Source organism: Rattus norvegicus, chromosome 6, assembly GCF_036323735.1.
Source record: "Rattus norvegicus strain BN/NHsdMcwi chromosome 6, GRCr8, whole genome shotgun sequence".
Lineage (NCBI taxonomy): Eukaryota > Metazoa > Chordata > Mammalia > Rodentia > Muridae > Rattus > Rattus norvegicus.
In genome coordinates, this window is record NC_086024.1 from 9,549,276 (window position 1) to 9,561,443 (window position 12,168).

The 12,168-nt window shown below is 37.9% G+C and overlaps 1 protein-coding gene across 44 annotated transcripts in view; it reads left to right on the forward strand.

Moving 5' to 3' along the window:
• The window catches only part of Nrxn1 (neurexin 1), a 1,146,022-nt gene that overhangs the window by 617,916 nt on the left and 515,938 nt on the right, over positions 1-12,168 (forward strand). The window lies entirely within an intron of this gene.

Here is a 12,168-nt window from a genome sequence, read left to right on the forward strand (position 1 = left end):
TCTTCCTGGTTTAAATGTCACCAGCAGAAGTGGTTTGTTTTACCCCTCTGAATTCCTATAGGAATTTTATTAGCAATTGCTCTCTACTGAACAGTTTATGGTTGATTTATCTCTCTACAATGGAATATATTATTCTTTTGGGAACAACACTAATTTTTATTTTATTTCCTGTAGTTCGGATCATATATTGGAGGTTAGTACAACCACACTGTAGGTAACTTGTGATAACAGGAACTTACTAAGACGAGAGTAACTGCGTATTTGAAGCTTGTGAAGAGATTTCTAGTGTGTCTTCAGTGGCCAACAGTATTCTAGCCTCATTAGTCTGGAGTTGTTAATCCCCCAAGGACGGACTCTAGTTCACACGTAAATATTGCAGAACACTGTCGCTACGGTGTGTTTCTGGCAATTCATTCCACTGTGGCACCTTCCACCTCACATTTGCGGTTTCCTCACCACTGCACATGCGAATCTCTCCGCCGGCTGGATGTTTTCATCTCGCCTGAAATGCATCCCCCTCTATTTCTTTGCTTGAAGAGATGCAGTTTCACATTTGATATCTGTTTAAACTGTTTCACAACGTGGAAATGTACTTGTCCTGGACTGGGCATAACCATTTCCTTGTTTGAGGTATGAAGGAAACAGTGTGATGCACCACCTTACATTAGTTTAAGTAGCAGATGGCTGTAACATCTCCTGTAAACTGTATTTCATGTGTTCACTGTGCTGTAAGTCTGTATTAGGAGACTCCATTCACTATGAAACAGCTATATTCTGCCTACACATGTGTGCATGCATGCTCACTCACCATCATGAAAACAGTGTGTTATCCTTTTCTGCTTTCAGCTAGTGGCACAGATTAGGCTCTGACCATATTAGCTAATTTAATGTCAAGTAGAAGAAGATGAATATGGCTATTATCACAGGGAAAATAGCAAACATAATAACATTGTCACATTTCATTATTGTGGAAGTGTAGAGTGCCAAATTACAGTTGAGCTTCAAGCGTGTCTTTTCCCATACAGGAGTAATACATCACAGTGCTAGGGTGATATGGCTTCAGGACGGTATGAGGTTGACTATTAAAAAATCTATTTTCAAAATTCTAAACTTTGCCAAGGGAAAAATCTTTTGGAGAGGAATCAGTAAATCCTTTGATTTTGAAGTACAATTATTCACCAAAACCAGGCTGAACTACATGTGACTCTGTCTTTTTACCGTGCCATTTAGAAATATCATAAACTTAGTTTCATGTTTCTTTTGGTCGGTTGGAAAGAAAAGCCAATATCTACTGTCGGAGCCTCTCGACAGTACTAATAGAGGTAAATCCTAACACAGAGAGAAATAATTTTGATCTAAGCAGTATGCCTCTCCCACTTAGAACTCTGTGGATAGTAAGCTATGAGATGATTTGCTGTTATTAAGACTGAATAATATTTCTCAATCAGCTATGTCTAGATTCTCATTGTGAATTGTTGAGTCTCATTAACCTTTAGTCATCCATGCATTCCTAAGTTGCCCATAACCTATTTAAAGCAAGTCAGCAGCAGTATGTACTGACAGCACCTTGTATATCTTAAATAACTATGGGAAACAGGGTCAATCTTGTCTCAAATTTAAATATAATGCATTATAATACTGTTCATGTCAAGTTTAAAAAAACTGCTGTATATATAAGAAAGGTATATATAAGAAAAAATAAGAACACAGGAAAATCCTAAAGTCATAGGTTAAATATTCTTGCCCTGGGTTTAGTTCTTTGTACACACAGAAGCTGTGTTTTGTATATATAAATCAGTATGGCCTCAGAAGTCCCACTTTCTATGTTTTCTTTACCTTTGTGCTTTCCTATTATTCTTCCCTATCTTTCTGACTTGATTGATACTTCTTGCTCTTGCATTAGGACTGTTTCTTGAAGATTTTATGCAAGTATGGGGTGACTCCACATTTGTATTTCTGTTGTAATGCTATCAAATCTCATCAGATCTAGGCCCACCAAGGTTGTACCAAGTCTGCCAGTCATATGCTTAACTGTCCTTAAGAAATAATAATGGTTCTAATTTCAAAGGTAGCATTTGTAAGAGATTCATAACCACAGTCCAGATGTAAATTGCAAGTTAGAATACATTGTTGCATATCTTTTGTGCTGTGTTTCAAAAAAAGTAGGTTTGGGTTTATTTTAAATTTTAAAATGGATTTTATTTCCTATACAATTAAAAATGGAATGCTCCTATGAACAGATGATGAACAATGATGTGTTTTTCAGAATCATATATCCAACTAAATGAATATAACTAATTGATAAATTATGTGCAGAAACTATATTATTTAAATACTTCTGCTTTATGGAGTCAAATCGTTAATATTTTAAAGGAGTGTACAATAGAATATAACTACCTTAGGTTTTAGGAGGTCTTATTTAAGGAATGTTCCTTGTGTTTGGAATTAAGTCCTGGTTAAGGCCAAAGATTTTTCCAGTTCTTTTTTTTTCTTTTATTGGATATTTTCTTTATTTACATTTCTAATGTTATTCCCTTTCCTGGTTTCCCTTCCTGTCCTGAAATTCCTATCCCCCTGCTTCTATGAGGGTGCTTCCCCATATACCCACTCACTCCCTCCCTCCTCCCTCTCCACCCTGGCATTACCCTACACTGAGTCATCAAACCTTCACAGTACCAAGGGTCTCTCCCCACATTGATGCAGAGCAAGGCCATCCTCTGCTACATATGCAGCTAGGGCCATGGCTTCCTCCATGTGTTCTCTTTGGTTGGCGACTTAGTTCCTGGGAGCTCTGAGGGGTCTGGTTGATTGATATTGCTGTTCTTCCTATGGTGTCAGAAACCCTTTCAGCTCCTTCAGTTCTATCTCTAACTCCTCCATTGGGGACCCCATTCTCAGTCCAATAGTTGACTGTGAGCATCCTCCTCTGTATTTGTCAGGCTCTGGCAGCTCAGGTGACAGCTGTATCAGGCTCCTGTCAGCATGCGTGTGTGAGTATTCAATAGTGTGTGGGTTTGGTGGCTGGATATGAGATGAATCCCCAGGTGGGGCAGTTTCAGGATGGCCTTTCCTTCAGTCTCTGCTCCACATTTTGTCTCTGTGTTTCCTCCTGTGAGCATTTCTAAGAAAGACTGAAGCATCCACACTTTGGTCATCCTTTTTGAGTTTCATGTGATCTGTAAATTGTATCTCTCTAATTTTTTTATGAAGGCACTCAGAGCTATGAATTTTCCTCTTAGCACTGCTTACCTTGTGTCCCATGAGTTTGGGTATGCTGAGCCTTCATTTTCATTAAATTCTAAAGTCTTTAATTTCTTCCTGGACCAGGTTGTCATTGAGTAGAGCATTATTCAGCTTCCATGTGTATGTGGCTTTCTGTTGTTTTTGTTGTTATTGAAGACCAGCCTAGTCCATGGTGATGTGATAGGATGCATGGGATTATTTCAATCTTCTTGTATCTGTTGAGGCCTGTTGTGTGACTGATTATATGGTTAATTTTGGAGAAGGTACCGTGAGGTTTTGAGAATTTCCTTTTGTTTTAGAGTGAAATGTTCTGTAGATATCGGTTAAATCCATTTGGTCCATAACTTCTGCTAGTTTCACTGTATCATTGTTTATTTTGTTTCCATGATCTGTCCATTGATGAGAGTGGGGTGTTGAAGTCTCCCACTATTATGGTGTGTGGTGCAATGTATGCTTTGAGGTTTAGTAAAGTTTCTTTAATGAATATGGATGCCCTTGCATTTGGAGCATAGATGTTCAGAATTGAGAGTTCATCTTGGTAGATTTTTCATTTGATGAAAATGAAGCGCCCTTCCTTTTGATTGAAAGTCAATTTTATTTGATATTAGAATGGCTACTCCAGATTGTGTCTTGGGATCATTTGCTTGGAAAATTGTTTTTTCCAGCCTTTTACTCTGAGGTAGTGTCTGTCTTTGTCACTTAGGTGTGTTTTCTGAATGTAGCAAAATGATGGGTCCTGTTTATGGATCCAGTCTGTTAGTCTATGTCTTTTTATTGGGGAATCGAGTCCATTGATATTAAGAGATAGTAGGGAATAATGATTGTTGCTCCATGTTCTTTTTGTTTTTAGAGGTGAAATTATGTTTGTCTGACTCTCTTGTTTGTTTCCTTGCAAGGAGATTACATTCCTGCTTTTGTTACTGTGTAGTTTCCATCCTTGTATTGGAGTTTTCCATCTGTTATCCTTTGTAGCACTGGAATTGGGGAAAGATATTGTGTACGTTTGGTTTTGTTATGGAATACCTTTGTTTCTCCATCTATATTAATCAAGAGTTTTGCTGGATATAGTAGCCAGGGCTGGTATTTATGTTTTCCATGGGTCTGTAGGACATCTGCCCAGGACCTTCTAGCTTTCATAGTCTTGGTTGAGAAGTCTGGTGTAATGCTAATAAGTCTGCCTTCATATGTTACTTGACCTTTTTCCCTTACTGCTTTTAATATTCTTTCTTTGTTTTGTGTATTTGGTGTTTTGACTATTATGTGACAAGAGGAATTTCCTTTCTGGGTCAATCTATTTGCAGTTATGTAGACTTCTTGTATATTCCTGGGCATCTCTTTAGGTTAGGGAAGTTTTCTTCTATAATTCTGTTGAAGATATTTATTGGCCCTTTAAGTTATGAATTTTCGCTCTCTTCTCTATCTATTATCCTTAGGTTTGGTTTTCTCATTGAGTCCTGGATTTCCTGTATGTTTTGGGTTAGGAGCTTTTTGCTTTTTGCATTTTCTTTGATTATTGTGTCAATGCTTTCTATGGCATCTTCTGCCCCTGAGATTCTCTATTCAATTTCTTGTATTCTGTTGGTGATGCTTACATCTACGACTCTTGATCTCTTTCCTAGTTTCTCTATCTCCAGGGTTGCCTCTCTTCACTTTTTTTCTTTATTGTTTCTATTTCCACTTTTATATCCTGGATGGTTCTGTTCTATTCCTTCACTTGTTTCTTTGTATTTTCCTGTAACTCTTTAAGGGATTTTTCTTGTCCTTCCTCTCTAAGGGCTTCTACTTGTTTACTTGTGTTGTCCTATATTTCTTTAAGGAAGTTATTTATGTCCTTCTTAAAGTCCTCTATCATCAGCATGAGATGTGATTTTAAATCCAAATCTTGCTATTCTGGTGTATTGGAATATCCACTATGTTGTGGTGGAAGAACTGTGTTCTGATGATGCCAAGTGGTCTTGATTTCTGTTGCTTAGGTTCTTGTGCTTGCTTCTTGATATCTGGTTATCTCTGATGTTTGCTGGTCTTGCTGTCTCTAATTGGAGCTTGTACCTCCTGTGGGCCTGTGAGCCTGTGATCTTAGGACTGAGATCACTTCTGGGAGACAAGCTTTCTCCAGGCATGCTTTGGGTCCAGAGGGCTGTGGGACAGCCTTAGCTCTGAGCACAGATGGAGACTGGAAGCAAGGCTGAGGTTGTTTACATTCTATGTTGTCATGAGTATGCCCTTGTATTGCATAACAGCTACAAAAAGTTGTGTAGCTCATGTCAATGTCTTTTCATGTTATAACCCAATTAAGATAAATTGCCATGTTTGCTTGCTTGTGTTTTATGAACATTATGCATTGAATAATCAAATTTTCTTATTTTCATTTATTTTACAGTAAGAATATATAGGAGTACATAGTTAAATAACTTCTTTGGCATGCAATACCTAGTTAAAGAACATATTCAACCCATTCTCATCCATTCCATAGGTATCTATGCAATGTCAACACTTTATAAATTTTATAATATCCAAATTTTTAAGGAAGTTAATATCAAAGGGGATGACACCATGAATATTCCAAGGCTTATCTGACTTCTTGTTCTTAGATTTTAATTCTAAGCTCTAAACTGCATGAAATGTGCTCATAGACTCAATTGTTAAATTACCACTTGTTAACACAGTTAAAAACACATACCGACCTGTCAAAGGCAGGTTGTCATTCACTTACAACTCTAGCATGTAATGATACTGATTATGGAAGAAAGATGGGCATTTTCTGTGTTTTTTATGTGTGTTTGTGACAGACCTTCAGAAATAATAATCGAAAATTTAATCAACAAATCAGGCAAAATATTTCCAAAATGTATATTGTTTAAATCAGTTTTTTTCAGTGTAATGGGCATAATAAATGTTGAACACATGAACAAATAAATTTATATAAATTAATTTAAAACAAAGAATCCCTGCACCCCACCCCATTCCCTAGTAGACTGATTGGAAATGGCAACATTTCTGCAATCCGCTAATGTGTAATTGGCATGAGGGGAAGATGTTCAAGCATAGGAAAGATAAACAGAGTATAGAAAGAGATAAAACAATGAGGCTTTCTGTATTCCTAAACGATACAGACTGTTACTATACAGTTGAGGGAGAAGATGCTAAATAATGTCAGAGTCTACAGTATAATCTTTGAAGATCGTTAGAAGACGTACAAGAAAAGCACGAGAAAGTGCACAAAGCTCACAGCATGGAAACTTAGTATAAGATTAATGGTGAAGGCCAACGCCTTTCAGTTTTGTAAGGATGAGCACAGAGGCTCAATGGGAATGTGTACCGTCCAGAAAAAGGTCACCTATCTGGCAATCCTTTTTCCTTTCTCCCAAAGTGCATTTGATGTTCTTAATGAGATTTACTGTAGCAATTCAAATGTGTAGACTCCTTTAGTAGGGATGAATTACAGTCTCCTCTATGGATCTGTGTTGTAGCGTTTCTTTACCTCAGTGGTAGCATATTCAACAGCAGCATAAAATACATACCCAAATAATGTGCTATTCCTAGGACTTATGGAATGTTTGATTTAATAACTCTAATGATCTAAATTCACAACCCCCAGAAAAAGGTCTGTGGAATATACGACTTAATCTTCCCAGAATTTGATGAGAAAGAAACGAACAAAGACGTTTCCTTACTTGAAATGGTTTTAAATGGAACAAGTTTCATAAAAGGATCCAGCCAATATAGAAAGAGGTTTTTAAAAAATGGGTCGTGAACAAGGAGGCTGCATTTGCAGGAGACAGTGGAAACTGTGTTCGAGTAGGTGTGAATGCATCTTATAAATACATAACATATGACCCTTTAAAGAGAAAACCAGATGGGATGGATAAGCAGTGGAAAATAAAAAATGCATTTTGCTTGGTTTCTTCACTTGAGTGGTTATCTATGTATTTTGATATTTGGACATTTTTCTGTCAGTAGTTTTAGATCTCTGTGTCTCAGGACACTGTTGATACTGTACACTTGGTTGGCTAAAGCAGGTTGTTTAATTTCTGAAATTTCTCTAAGTGTAATGGCTTAAGTCCCTGGCATATCTTTTTGCCAATTCTTCATAGTTGTTTGAATTCCTAACTTGGTGGAGTCTGGGACCAAGGATTCAAGCTTATGTAGTCAGTGTAATAAAATTTGAACAAAATGGTGTTTCTGAAGCTGTAGGGTTCATCTTTGATGCCTTTCATCACGGACCTGCTCTCCTAGGCTCTATTCTGCGGAAGCACTCCATTTCTCTAAATTATAAACAGAAAATTGTTAGAGAAATACCATCTCCTCTCAGCCATAAGAGACATAAGAGACAGGAGCAGTTAACTGGATTTAGTGTCAGACATAATCTGTTTTATTGACAGTGACAATAATTCTGGAAATCAAAACCTTGGAAGCATCATCTACATTGTTAAAGTACTAAAGGTAAAACCTAAAGCTTCTGAAACTAATCTCATGAAATTCACTCTGATCTGTGGGATGCAGTAGAAAAGGCTACTGTGGGAGTTGTGACTGTAGATTCCGAAATTCACCACCTATGAGCAAACTTGCAGAGATCACAACCCCTGTGGTTGAATCCCTGCAGACTCTAGTCATGTAAAGCCAAGGAAAGTTATTCCTCAGTGCCAGCGCTCACTCTTGGTCTCACAGTCACCATGAAAACCCTCTCTTCTGTATTTAACATGATCTGGCTGTGCCTCTCAGGAGACATATCAGGCTCCTGGGGGCTTATGGATGGGAAACCGGGAAAAGGAATAACATTTGAAATGTAAACAAAAAATATCCAATTAAAAAAAAAAGAAAAGAAAACCCTCTCCTCATTTGCTTTCATATTTCTTTTAGCAAAGTTGACAGGAGTTTTCATTGATATTCACTTTCTCAGCTACATTTCATATTTTCTTTCTTTCTTTTCTTTATTGGATATTGTATTTATTTAAATTTCAAAATTTATGCCCTTTTCTGGTTTCCTTCCACAAACCCCCTATACCCTCTGCCCCTGCTTCTATGAGGGTGTTTCCTCCATCCACCCACCCACCCCCAAGCTTTCACAGGACCAAGAGTCTCTTCTCCCATTGATGCCCAACAAGGTTATCCTCTGCTACATATGCATATGGAACCATAGGTCCATCTCTGTGTACTCTCTGGTTGGTGGTTTAGTCCCTGGGAGTCATCTGGGGTTTAGTCCCAGATGCTGGAGCATCTGGTTGGTTGATATTATTGTCCTTTCCCTAACTACTCCACTGGCGACCCCATGCCCAGTCTGATGGTTGGCTGCGAGCATTTGCATCTGTATTCGTCAGGCTCTGGTAGAAGCATCTGTATTTATCAGGCTCTGGTGGAACCTCTCAGGAGGCAGCCATGTCAAGCTCCTGTCAGCAAGCACTTCTTGGTATCTGCAACACTGACTGGGTTTGGTGTCCGTATATGGGATGGAGCCCTAGATGGGGCAGTCTCTGGATGGCCTTTCCTTCAGTCTCTGATCCACACTGTCCCTGTATTTCCTTTAGACAGGGGCAATTCTGGGTTAAAAATTTGGAGATGAGTAGGTGGCCCTGTTCCCAAACCTGGGTCTTTGCTTAACGTCTGGATATGGTCTCTACAGGTTCTCCTTCCCCTTTCTTGGGCATTTCAACTAACCTCATCCACGTTGGGTTGTGAGAGCCTCTTGCTTTCCTGGTCTGGGACTTTCTGGTAGCTACCCCCACTTCCCCATCCCCCATTACTACACACCTCTGTTCAAATTTCTGACCCTCTGTATATCATCCCTGTCTCCTCTCATACCTGATCCTGCCCCACCCCATTTTCCTCTCCTCTTCCTCTCTTCCCCCAAAGTCCCTTCCACCCTCTACCTTCTGTGAGTATTTTGTTCCCCTTCTAAGAAGGACTGAAGCATCCACACTTTGATGTTCCTTCTTCTTCATGGTCTGTGAGTTGTATCATGGGTATTCTGAGCTTTCAGCCTAATATCTACTTATCAGTGAGTGTCTACCATGCATGCTGTATTATGACTGGGTTACCTCACTCAGGATGATATTTTCTAGTTCCATTCATTTGCCTGAGAATTTCATGAAGTCATGTTTATTTCTGTAGGTGCTTCTTGGCCATTCACTATTCCTCAGCTCTCTTTCCATGCAGGATTTGGGTATAGCACTATGATGCAGGGTTATATCCCATTCTTTTCTTTCAGCACAGGAGTCCTTAACAATTTCCTTCAATTAGGTTCTCTTCTGCATGTGCCATATTTTGTTCCTTATACACTCTGAAATAGGATACATAAACATGCTTTAGTGTGATCACCAACTGGATTGTGTCCCTTCATCTCTGCCACGTTGCTTGCTTCTCCTGATGGGCTTCTTTCTCTACATCCATTCTACCTCGGCACATGCAGTGTGTGCAAATTGTCTCCGATAAAGTTCAGCTAAGGGTTTATTTGCTTTGATGGCAAACACTGCCTACAGGTGTCGATACCTGTGTCACATCTCAGCTTATATTTTGGCAGTATTTCATATGGTGTTTGGTACATATTAGATGCTTGCTAATAATAGAATATCAATGTTTCAAAGCCTCTCTCAGTTAAGTGACTGTGTGTGACTGTGTGTGTGTGTGTGTGTGTGTGTGTGTGTGTGTGTGTGTGTATGCATGTGTACTTTTGTGCATGATTCTTTGTGGGTATGTGTGTGTGTGTATGTGTGAATGTGTATATGTGTGACCATGTGTGTGTGTGTGTGTGTGTGTGTGTGTGTGTGTGTGTGTAAGCATATACTCATAGAGGTGATAGGTGATAGATTGTTCAGTGGCCATCAGTTTGTACTTCAGTTTCTCTGGCGGCCTGCTTTTTATCATATTAACTTTGAGAAATGCTAGGACTGGCTGTCATTTCAAGAAAACTATTCCCATTCACTTGGCTTTTCCTCATTAATTAGGTAATACCTACAGGAATAATCTCAGCATTATGAATTTCTATACTGTCTATTTGATCTTTATTGTTCGAGACAAGATCTGATAGCAATGTAATATTTTTCTAGAAATAATATAATCCCTCTGGAGAAAAATGGGATTTGTCTTAGAACAGTATATCATTTGTATGTCATGCTTTAGTCTATATGTGTCCTTTGGGGGTGTACCGAACATGTTTGCTGTACAACAGTTATAGAAGAACAATATGCATACTTAGTGTTGAATAGGTAGAATTTTGAAAAATCTTGTTATTTTTCCTCTCCATTAACTATGCTGAAAATAGTATTTTATAAGAACTTGTATCACTATCATGAGCTCAGTCTGTCCATTTGCTTCATTATCATAGAAAAATCTTTAGGAAGTCATCTTAACAGGATGGCTGACTTCTGTCTTTATCTCCACACACTCAATAACTTGTTCATCAAAACTGTGACAATGGCATCAGAAACAGAATATTCTGGGGCATTAGAGGGACTGAGAAAAAAAACCAAGATAATTATAAATAAATTGCGATAAAATGGTTTGTATACCTACATTAAAAGAAGGTAATTAAATGTTAAGATTCCAGTGGTGGTCCTCAATCTGTGGTTCTAATGCAGTCAACCTCAATAGAACCTTTCAATGTTGTCAGGCCTCAGTCTCGTCATCCTGACCCACCACACGACACAAGGCAGGCATCTATGTAGTAAGAGATGTAGATCACTGTGCACACCCTCAAAGTGAAGGCAAGCAGATTAGATCCCTAAAGCAACTCCCTCAGATATGTGCTTCCATATAACAAGAGGCATTACTTGCTAAACAACTCTAAGGAATTGTAAGTTAAACATTTTTATGAAGGCGTAAAGGCAATCTTGCCTGTTTTATACATAATAACTTGAATTTATATATATATATATATAACAAATATGCTTATATGTTTTTATAATATATGAAACAATTATATATATACTGTTTTGAGACAACTCCTATTTTTCATAGGCATTATCATATTTCTGGAAAAATATTACACAATATTCAAACAATAAAGATCAAATACAGTAAAGAATGTTATAATGGTTAGATTATTCCTGCAGATATCACCTAATTAGTGTGGATAAAGTCAAATAATGAAAAATAAAAAATAACTTTCTTGAAATGAGAGAAAAAATTATATAATATAATATATAAAGTTTCATTTTTTTTCAGCCTCCTGAACGGAGGAAAATCTTGAGAGTATTTCAAAGCTCACACTCACAGTATATATGCTGCAAAACATCCTTCTCAAGTAGTTTCCACCACTCTGTGAGGAAAATGACCAAATCCAAACACATGTCCCTTGGTTCTTACCTTCTTTGTTCTTTGAAATGATGTTCCAAGTTATTTCGATAAGTTAGGTAGGCAATTTTTTTTATTTTTATATTTATATTTTTCTTTAATTAGTTATTTTTTATTTACATTTCCAATGTTATTTCCTTTCCCGGTTTTCCAGACATAAATCCCCTTTCCCATCCCCCTCCTCTTCTAAATTTTAATCACAAAGAAACATTGGTCAACTGAAACACTTTGAAACCTGCTGTTCATAGAGGTAATATCCCTCACAAACTACCCTTGTTTGCTACCTAAACCATTTCCCATCTTTATATAACCTTGCCTCCTACTAAATAAATGTGGCCCCAATGTAATGGAATGTTGTCTTCTGGTATGTATGCTATGGCACGGTATGTACGGTACGGTATGGTATGGTATGGTATGGTATGGTAACGTAACGTAACGGTATATTAGCAATCTGGTAGCATCTTATCTGCACTTTATATTTTAAAATATTATACCCTCTATATGTTGAGATTATCTGGGACCCCAGCATGAGATACTGAGACTGTCTTCTGGGCTTTCCTGGCCTCTGTTTCTGAATTTCTTTTGAGAGGGGAAATGTAGTTTTGTGCAGAGCTCTAGGGTCTGGATTCAGCATCT